The sequence below is a fragment of the Melanerpes formicivorus genome, unplaced genomic scaffold, assembly GCF_026170545.1.
Source record: "Melanerpes formicivorus ecotype bairdi unplaced genomic scaffold, bMelFor1.0.p_v2 SCAF_30, whole genome shotgun sequence".
In the NCBI taxonomy this organism is placed as follows: domain Eukaryota; kingdom Metazoa; phylum Chordata; class Aves; order Piciformes; family Picidae; genus Melanerpes; species Melanerpes formicivorus.
In genome coordinates this window covers 7,784,360-7,794,786 of record NW_027142382.1, presented here as the reverse complement: position 1 = coordinate 7,794,786, position 10,427 = coordinate 7,784,360, and positions in this window count along the sequence as shown.

Sequence of the window (10,427 nt, the reverse complement as noted above, 5' to 3'; positions counted from 1 at the left end):
TGAAGGTGAATTGAGCAGAGGAGAAGACAAGTCAGGCCCAAGGCAGATCTGGAAATAGGGCTCTGATGGCTCAGGAAGTCCTTCATCCCCCAGGAGACACACAAGCCTTCCCATACCCACCAGGCAAAGAGAGCAGCTCTCGTTGTGCTGTGCATTCCCAGAAGGGGATGTAGTGGGGAGCCCAGCTACAGACTAGGTCAGACAGCATTGCCATCTCTGTAGCAGCATGGGGACAGACGGGTGCCAGCGGACTGGGGCACAGGCCAGGCAAGGAGCAGGACGGGGCATTGCCTGCATGGTGCCAGCAAAGCTCCAAGTCAGGCCACAGGGCAATAAGTGAATCGGGGACCTCCTAAGAGTTACAGTAGTTATTATTAGTTCATGCATGGACTTCCCCTTTGCTATCTAGATAACACTGTTGGCATTCCCAGTAAGTATATATAAAAAAACCCAGGGTGGAAAACACCTTCTTGCTTTTGATTTCTACGGCCCATTCTCAGGGTGGGTTTTTTTTTTTCCAACGTTAACAGGAAGCAAAAATGCAGCAGCAGCTGTTCAGTGCTGGTACCTGGCACATCTAAAGAGAGCTGCTATACTCACCTGTTGCCCAAGCTTCTGCAAACATGACACTCATATCTACGAGAAAGGCCAAAAGGAGGACCTGGGTAAATACAGATGTGCCAGTCTGACTTTGGTGCCAGGAAAAGTCATGGAACAGGTTATCTTGAGTGCCACTAGGTACAATATATACAGGGCAACGAGGTAATCGAGTCCAGTCGGCATGGGTTTATGAAGAGCAGGTCCTGCTTGATAAACCTGATCTCCTTCTATTACAAGATGACCCACCTAGTGGATGAGGGAAAGGCTGTGGATGTTATCTACCTGGACTTCCATAAAGCCTTCAACACTGTTTCCCTTAACACTCTCTTGAAATAAAGTGGCTGCTCATGGCTTGGACAGGTGTATGCTCTGCTGGGTAAAACACTGGCTGGACAGCCAGACCCAAAAGGTGGTGGTGAATGGAGTTGAATCCTGATGGCAACCAGTCACAAGTGGTGTTCTTCAGAGCTCAGTATTAGGAGCAGTTCTGTTTAACATCTTTATCAATGATCTTTATCAATGATCTGGAGAAGGGAATTGACTGCATCCTCAAATGACACTAAATGAGATGGGAATGTTGATCTGCTTGAGGGTAGGAAGGCTCTGCAAAGGGATCTGGACAGGCTGGATTGATGGGCTGAACTCAACTGTCTGAGCTTCAACAAGGCTGTGTGCTAGGTCCTGAACATGGGTCACAGTCTTGGGGCAAAGTTGTTGGAAGGCTGCCCAGCAGAAAAGGATCTGGGAGTGCTGGTTGACAGCCTTCTGAACATGAACCAACAGTGTGCTCAGGTGGCCAGGAAGGCCAACAGCATCCTGGCTTGTATCAAGAATACCGTGGTCATCAGGAGTAAGGAAGTGCTCATGTCCCTGTACTTGGCACTGGTGAGGCTGCACCTTAAGCACCATGTTCAATTTTGGACGCCTCAATATACAAGAATCACACTGAGGTGCTGGAGCAGGTCCAGTGAAGAGCAACTAAATTGGTGAAGGGCCTAGAGAGCAAGTCTTATGAGGAACAGCAGAGGGAACTGGGGTTGTTTAGTCTGAATGAAAGGGAGATTGAGGAGAGACCACTTTGCTCTCTATAACTACCTGAAAGGAGGTTATGATGACACAGGTGTTGATCTCTTCCCCCAAGTAACTAGTTCTAGAACAAGAGGGATTGGCCTCAGGCAGCACCAGAGAAGGTTTAAGCTGGACATTAATTAAAAAAACACTTTCCTTGAAAGGGTTGTCAGGCATTGGAACAGGCTGCCCAGCGCCATGGTTGAGTCACCATCCTTGGATGTGGTTAACAGTCATGTAGATGTGGTGCTTGGGGATGTAGCTTAGAGGTGGACTCAGTAGAGTAGGGTTAATTGATGGACTCGATGATCTTGAAGGTCCTATCCAACCTAAATGACTCTGTGATTATAGAATCTGACCAATGAGCACCTTTGAATTTTAAGCCATTTTAAGATGCAATGGTCAAGTAGTCAGAAGAACTGTTCTCTTTTTCTTCATTTCACTGTAGACTTCAACACCTGTGTTTTTCTGTACTTTACTTTTCCTGTCTGTGCTGGGCTGTGAAACCTAAACAAAGAGTGGCTGAAACCCTCCTGGCTGTACCATGTGGCACAGAGAAGGGACAAAGCCTGATTTGATATGACTATTTTTGACAAGCAATTAAAAAATCTTAATATAGCTGGCTTTGCAGCAGAGGGCAATCCCTGGAGTATCTTGTCCTAATTTGACTGTGGGAGTTTCGGTTGGTTGGGTTGGGTTTTTGGAAAGCCTTTGTGTTTTTGAATGAAAGCAATGGCAAGAGTGGGAAAAAAAGGCTGAGAGCTCAGCCTTGTGACATAATGACAAAATGTTCCTAAGCCTTTGTAGTTAAACAATGTTGTAGGTTCAGGGAAACCACGAGTGAATTGATATAGCCACAAAGAAAAGTCCTCCAGAGTCTAGGGAGTCCCAGGGGGACAGGCAGTTTGTCCTAGGATATTGTAATCTGTTATTCTATTCTGTTTTCCTGTATTTCTCTATTTAAGGGAGTGTACAGCCAAAGCACTCTCTTCTCTCCACCTCAGGACACGTGTGATGTTATCTGTTGTGGGGGAGAGGTTTTTCTCTTGGCTGTGGCTGGCAGGGAATTTCCAGCTATGCCACAGGGCCAGCGGAAGCCTGCAGTCAGCCTGAGTTTGGGGGGGAGCAGTTTGTCCTGCTCTTTAGCCTGCTGAGGCTGAGTGAGGTGAAGGTTTCTGGAAGGCTTTGGAAGGCTGTGCCTCATAGGCCCAGATGTAGTCCTTTTACCATTTGTATACATTTGTAAATAGAATGCCTTTGGTATATATTTGTATATACATATATTGTACATGTATGCATACATATGCACAATATATATCATATACACATGTATATTGTATACACATTTTATATATACATTATAGATATAGATATAGATATATAGATATAGACTGACTGGACAGATGGGCAGAGTCCAAGGGGATGGCATTCAACAAGTCCAAGTGCCAGGTGCTGCACTTTGGCCACAACAACCCCATGCAGAGCTACAGGCTGGGGTCAGAGTGGCTGAGAGCTGCCAAACAGAGAGGGACCTGGGGGTGCTGATTGACAGCTGCCTCAACATGAGCCAGCAGTGTGCCCAGGTGGCCAAGAGGGCCAATGGCATCCTGGCCTGCATTAGGAAGAGTGTGGCCAGCAGGAGCAGGGAAGTCATTGTGCCCCTGCACTCTGCATTGGTTAGGCCACACCTTGAGTACTGTGTCCGGTTCTGGGCCCCTCAGTTTAAGAAGGACATTGAGACACTTGAAGGTGTCCAGAGAAGGGCAACAAGGCTGGGGAGAGGCCTTGAGCACAGCCCTGTGAGGAGAGGCTGAGGGAGCTGGGATTGTTTAGCCTGGAGAAGAGGAGGCTCAGGAGTGACCTCATTGCCCTCTACAACTACCTGAAGGGTGGTTGTAGCCCGGAAGGGGCTGGTCTCTTCTTCCAGGCAACCAGCACCAGAACAAGGGGACACAGTCTCAAGCTGTGCCAGGGGAAGTTTAGGCTCAAGGTGAGGAGAAAGTTCTTCACTGAGAGAGTAATTTGCCATTGGAATGTGCCGCCCAGGGAGGTGGTGGAGTCACCATCCCTGGAGGTGTTCAAGAGGGGATTGGATGTGGCACTTGGTGCCATGGTCTAGTCATGAGGTTTGTGGTGACAGGTTGGACTCGATGATCCTCGAGGTCTCTTCCAACCTTAGTGATACTGTGACACTGTGATATATATAATGCCTTTTCTATGTATTTGTCAATAGAATTTCCATTTAAACTTCCAATCCAGTGTGGAACATTTTTATTGAACTCCTTGAAAAGGGGTACTATATCTCTTCTGTCCTTTTGCCCTGGGCATCTTATGGCTCAAAACTAGGACAAACAGGCAGGTAGAAACTAGACTCTAAAGAAGCTCTCTTAAGAAATTTCAGGAAAACTGAGAAGTACTGATTCATTTTGATTGTTCTTAGTAGAAGCTGCCTGATACAAAACAGTTCTGCCTTGCTCACAAAGAAGAATCTCTTGGTAGAGCATTCCAGAAGCTCAGTACATGCAAACCTTAAGACAGTGACTAATTGTTACAGTTCCTAATTCCTTGAAGATAAGAAGCCTTCAGTTTCTAAGGGCCAGTCTATTTGCTGAACACTCTTGGCCTTAGATACGATGATGAATTAGTATTTCAGGTAAATATAAAGGACACATAGATAATAATAGTAGGGTTTTTTTCATAGGCCAGGAAATAGGAAAGAAATCAGATCAGTGTTGCTTTTGATTTAAAATAGCTGGTGTGTCTCGTCTTACCTTTCTTGATCTTTGGAGTATCAGACAGCAAAGGAAGCACTGCAATGTGAAATACTGCAGATATTAAGGGGGAGAGTCAATGGAAAAATTCAAGGCACCCAGCTTTGCAGAAGACTAACTAGAATGTATATTGGATGCTGCCATCCTGACAACATGCTGATGAGAAAATATAGCAACACCATTCTTATTTACAAACAAAAGGCCTTGGTGGGTTGCAACAGAGCTATTAAGGCAGTTAAATCAACCTACATGCCTAAAAGCCTGCACAGATGGAATGCTGAAACTGATGTTTTAATTGGTGATTTTCATATTGAATACTGTGTTTCATAACTGCCTTCCTCCAGTAGTCACTTCAGAAAGGATTAACAGCAACAGCCATTTGCTTACACTTTTCTTTAACACAAGGCATCCTGGCCTGCATCAAGAACAGTGTGGCCAGCAGGAGCAGGGAGGTCATTCTGCCCCTGTACACTGCACTGGTTAGGCCACACTTTGAGTACTGTGTCCAGTTCTGGGCCCCTCAGTTTAGGAAGGAGGTTGACTTGCTAGAACAAGTCCAGAGAAGGGCAACAAAGTTGGTGAGAGGTTTGGAACACAAGCCCTATGAGGAAAGACTGAGGGAGCTGGGGTTGCTCAGCCTGGAGAAGAGGAGACTCAGGGGAGACCTTATTGCTCTCTACAACTACCTGAAGGGAGGTTGTAGACAGGCGGATGATGGTCTCTTCTCCCAGGCAGCCAGCACCAGAACAAGAGGACACAGTCTCAGGCTGCGCCAGGGGAGGTTCAGGTTGGATATTAGGAAGAAGTTCTACACAGAGAGAGTGATTGCCCATTGGAATGGGCTGCCCAAGGAGGTGGTGGAGTCGCCATCATTGGAGGTGTTCAGGAGGAGACTTGCTGGGGTGCTTGGTGCCATGGGTTAGCTGTTTGTTTGGGTGGGTTGGATTGGTTGATGGGTTGGACACGATGATCTTGAAGGTCTCTTCCAACCTGGTTTGGTTTATTCTAAATAAATTGAAGTGCAAGCTGATACTGCTCCTGGCCATCACACAGGTTTTAGGTTGTCCCCTTCTTCTCCCATGGTGGTTGAGACGTAAGGGCCACAGGTGTTATTGTTCTCTTCCCATGTATGAGCAAAGTTTAAGCCAAAGGATGACAGCAAGATACAATATATGGTGAGGGTCTCCTTACATCATGTCAGAAAGCAGTTTGGGTCTCCTACTAACGGCTGGGGGTTTGTGTGCATTTTTACATCTATTGTATTTATAAATACACATGACTAGGTCTGGCAGTCCAAACTCCAAATTTCAGTTACAGATGAGACCATAAAATTCTGCTTTGTTTCCATAGGGGAAATCAGGAGAAACACTACATCCTTCTTGTGGATAGCCATCTGATTGACCTTAGACAACTGAGCAAGCATGCAAAGCTCAAGCCTCACTGTTAAGAGAAGCAGGGGAGCTCCATGATGGCATTAATGTCATATTTGTTTTTACTTGTTTGTTTTGTGCTGATTCATCCACCTACCTATAATGAACTGTGTGAATTAAAAGTTTAATTTACCAGCACTAACTAACTTCCATATCCAATGAACATCAATGCCACAGACTCTGATAGCATTAGCAAAAGGCACTGGGACTCAAGGCTTTAAAGTACTGATTAGAAAATGAGGGTAGCCACTCCTGGGTATTCTTTAAGCACATGGGAACATCCATCTTCTGCATGTGCAAATACATCCATTATCTCAATTAACAGCAAAAGGGAGGGAGGAGAAATGTGGTACTAGAAGAAACAAGTTGCTGATTCTGTGAGCTTTCTTGAATACAAACCATCAAACCACACAACACATCCTTTGATCTTGCTAATGGTTACTCACAGCTGTGATGCAGCCTCCAAGGCACCCATAGCCAGGGTAGCTCAATCTGGAGACGAGCTTTGACAAAGCTCAGCTACTTATCCCTTCCAGAGGTGGTGGCCTTTCTTCACTGGCTTGCCAAATGCCACTTGCTACACAAGACTTGCACTTCAGCATTAATGGTGAATACACACAAGCTGTAACACTGCTGCTTGGGAACCTCAGCACTGAAACAAGGCTTGTGCTTAAAGGCACCCAAGAGAACTGCCACTGCCACAGCCCCTGCTGGGGTGGGTGGCTAAAGCAAAGGATGATAGCAGTGAGAAAAGCTACCACAGTGCAGAGCAAAAAGCCTGACCATTCTTGTTTTGAGTGGCAAGGGTGAAGATGAGTACAACTGCAGGCAGCTGTCACGCTGTGCTCTGCACCCTGGTCCTGTGTTGACAGCAGCCATGTGCCCAGTCAATCAGCACTGACCCATAAAAGCTCACTGCCTGCATGTGCAATACAGATGTGCCCTCAGCTGTGGCCTTCACACACAGGTCCCTACCTTCTGTCAGACATTTCATCTCCCTGCTGCCTTTGGTTTATCCCTCAGCTGCTCCTTTGCATGCCAGGGTCACATTAGTTACTGAGAGATATTTTTTCCCCCTGCAATTTCCACTCTGAGCTTGACCTGGCAGAGGGAAGGCAATGTGCAGAAGGCCACTGAGTAAAAAGATGCTCATGTGGGATATCAAATAATATTCCACTTCTGGAGTGGAAGAGCCTTTACTTCTAGCTCTTGCAGGACTTGTCAGAACCTTGGTGTTCAGAGGTGCACAGTAACTTGTGCAAGCACACATTGGAAATTGAGATCTGTCAGCCTCTACAGCCTTTCAGTTCTGTAGCCAGACAATTGTGTCCAGCCTGTTCTGTCTCATTTGTGAACTACCACACTCAATGTGGTAACTAAGTCACTTCAGTGTGGTTCAGGCTGCATGGCTGATGTCAGCATTCAAGACCCTGGGGTTTTTCCTTTCCAAATCAAAGCACATCACACAAAATATTTCAGCAAAGAAAAGCTGAAACAGACTTTGGAATGGATTGAAATTGGCAGCAACTTTTTAATTAGCCTGAAGGTAAACCAACTATATTGCATTGGGATTTTTGTTTGGTGGGGCTTGCTTTGTTTGGTTTGGGGTTTTTGCAGGGGTGGGGGTGTGTTTATGTTACTGCTTTTTAGTTTTGGGGCTTTGGGTTGATTGGCTGGGTGGGTTTAGAGAGGCATGGTTTTGCTTACAGACATTTTGCTTACAGACATTCTGCCCATGGCAGGGGGGTTGGAACTAGATGATCCTTGTGGTCCCTTCCAACCCTGACTGACTCTATGATTCTTGTTTAAATTAGCTTTTGAACTGCTGTTTAAAATGTAAGGACTGCTCTAAAGCATACTACTAGGCTGCATTAGATTAGGATTCCCTGCTGCTATGACAGAGGAAAGGTCACTCTGTTCAACATGTTGCTGAAGGGGTTTCAGTGAAATCCCAGCAATGGGAGGAGGAAGCATATGGTTCAGTTTAAAATGCTGAGGAAAAGAAACTTGTTATTGCTTCAACTCTTTCCTTACTTGCATTTTTTAAAACTCTTTGGATGGTCAGTGCTCAGAAGAGTCACACAAACACCACAAATAAAGCCTAGTGCAGTATGAGGTGAACTTACTCGGCCTGCAAGTACCCCTCATGACTCTCTGAATCCTGGTCTGCTGTGAAACTACACCCTAGTTGACCCCACTCCCAATTTGCTAGGCATACATATGTGCTGCATTTCAGGCTCAGAAAATAAACAAAAGCAAATGACATCAGGATTAACCACCAGAAAGAAATAGTTCAAATACCAGGAAGAGGAGTGTTGGATCACTCCCTGCAGCAGGGGGATTCAATCATTTTTCATGATTTGTGGGTGCCTAACCATTTTCACTCGACAGGTATGGGGCTCTGGAACTGAAGGGCCAGTTTCACAGAGGAAGTAGATGAAGCTCTGTCCAGAGGGTTACCTGGGATGACTCAGCCAGCCCCACAGATCAGAACTACTTGCATTAAGAGAGAAAGGAAAGTAATTGTTGTAGATGATTCCCTTCTGAAGGAAAGAGAGGGCTCCATATGCCAACTGGATCCATCCCACAGGGAAGTCTGCTGCCTCCCTGGGGGCTGGGTCAGAGGTGGCAGACTAGGAAACTCCCTAGTCTGGTACAGCCCTCTGATTATTATCCATCACTGGTCATGCAGGTCAGAAGCAATGAGGTTGAGTACAGAAGTGCAAAAGCAACTAAAAAGAACTTTACTGAGAGAGTGGTGAGTCATTGGGACAGGCTGCCCAGGGAGGTGGTGGAGTCATTCTCCCTGGAGGTGTTCAGGAGGCTGTAGATGTGGTGCTTCAGGACATGGTATAGTGGTCACGGTAGCTGGATTATGGTTGGACTGGATTATGGTTATGGATTGTGGATCTTAAAGGTATTTTCCAACCTTAATGATTCTAGGATTCAGTGATTCAAAACAGTCCACAGAGATACAGAGCCTCTTAAGCTCAGGAACTGTTGTGCACAGAAAGGGAAACATGAAATGGAATGGGAAAGGAAAGCTTGCAGGAAAAAGAACAAAAAGGCCTGGAACTTCTGCCAGTTAACACATCCCATCCTACTCCCCCACACTGCAATCTGTCATGAGTTCAAACACTGGGAGAAATTCTGGGTTTGTTCCAGGACAGCAGGCAGAGCGAGATCACAAGAGCACCCCACAGCCATTGAAGATCACTGCCAAAGTCTATCCTGCACTGAGAAAAGGGCTGGGGAAAAATATTCCTTAGGAATAGGAATTGCCAGTGTGGCAGTCTCTTATACTTTAGAAGTGCAACAACACTGACATTCACACCAAAACCCCATCTAGGGTCTCTGACCAACACACTGAAAGCAGTTACCTGTCCTCAGAAAAACTTCCTCCTCTCTGAATAAATGTGTTTGTTTATGCACATGGACACAAACACTCAACATCAAAGTTGCTAAGGAGAAGGTATGGTTGGGAAGGAACCTTTGTGGTGAGCAGCACTGTCAAAGAACTGCCATCCTCTGCAGGAAAGCCCCTCTCTCCCCGCCAGCCTCCAGCATCCCTGCATCTCTCCTATGTTCAGTAAGAGTACCAGAGCAATTCCTGGGGCCAGCCCTCACAGTCTTGGGAGACCTAGCTACAATAACGGTTTGATGAAACAAAAGCCCCTGCCTTTAGCTCACACCACCACCTCAAAACCAGTATGACCTCATGACATGTGGAAGTGATCCAACACAGGCTCCTACTGCAGATTCAAAGTTGTTCCAGAATGCTGCAGTCTGCTCTAAAACTAAACCTAAGACACAGGATCACAGAATCGAATCTCTGCAGACATCTCTTCACCACAACCACCCCCAAACTACACCCTGGGGCTGGAGTTTCTGTAATTGTTTCCCCAGCTACTGCCCCTAAAGCCCTCTCTTAAGAGTTAGATGAATACAAGAACAAAGTTTTAATAGCCACCATCATAAAGCAGGTATCTCAGTCTCCAAGTCACCATTCCTACCCATAATACCAAGCATTTAAGATGCAATTTCTCCTCCTTTCTTGAAGACCAAGCAAAATACACATTTCCAGTGTTCACAGAATCACAGAATCAATCAGGTTGGAAAAGACCTCAGAGATCATCAAGTCCAACCTATTACCTAATACCTAACACCTTATGACAACTAAACCATGGCTTCAGGTGCCACATCCAATCCTTTTTTGAACACCTCCAGGGATGGAGACTCCACCACCTCCCTGGGTAGCACATTCCACTGGTCAATTACTCTTTCTGTGAAGAACTTTCTCCTCACCTCCAGCCTAAACTTCCCCTGGCACAGCTTGAGACTGTGTCCTCTGGTTCTGCCACTGGTTGCCTAGAAGAGACCAACCCCTGGCTGTTTACAACCTCCTTTCAGGTAGCTGTAGAGAGCAACAAGGTCTCCCCTGAGCCTCCTCTTCTCCAGGCTAAACAGCCCCAGCTCCCCCAGCCTCTCCTCACAGGGCTTGTGCTCGAGACCTCTCACAAACCCTATGTGTTGTACCAATGTATTTACTGCTCCTAAC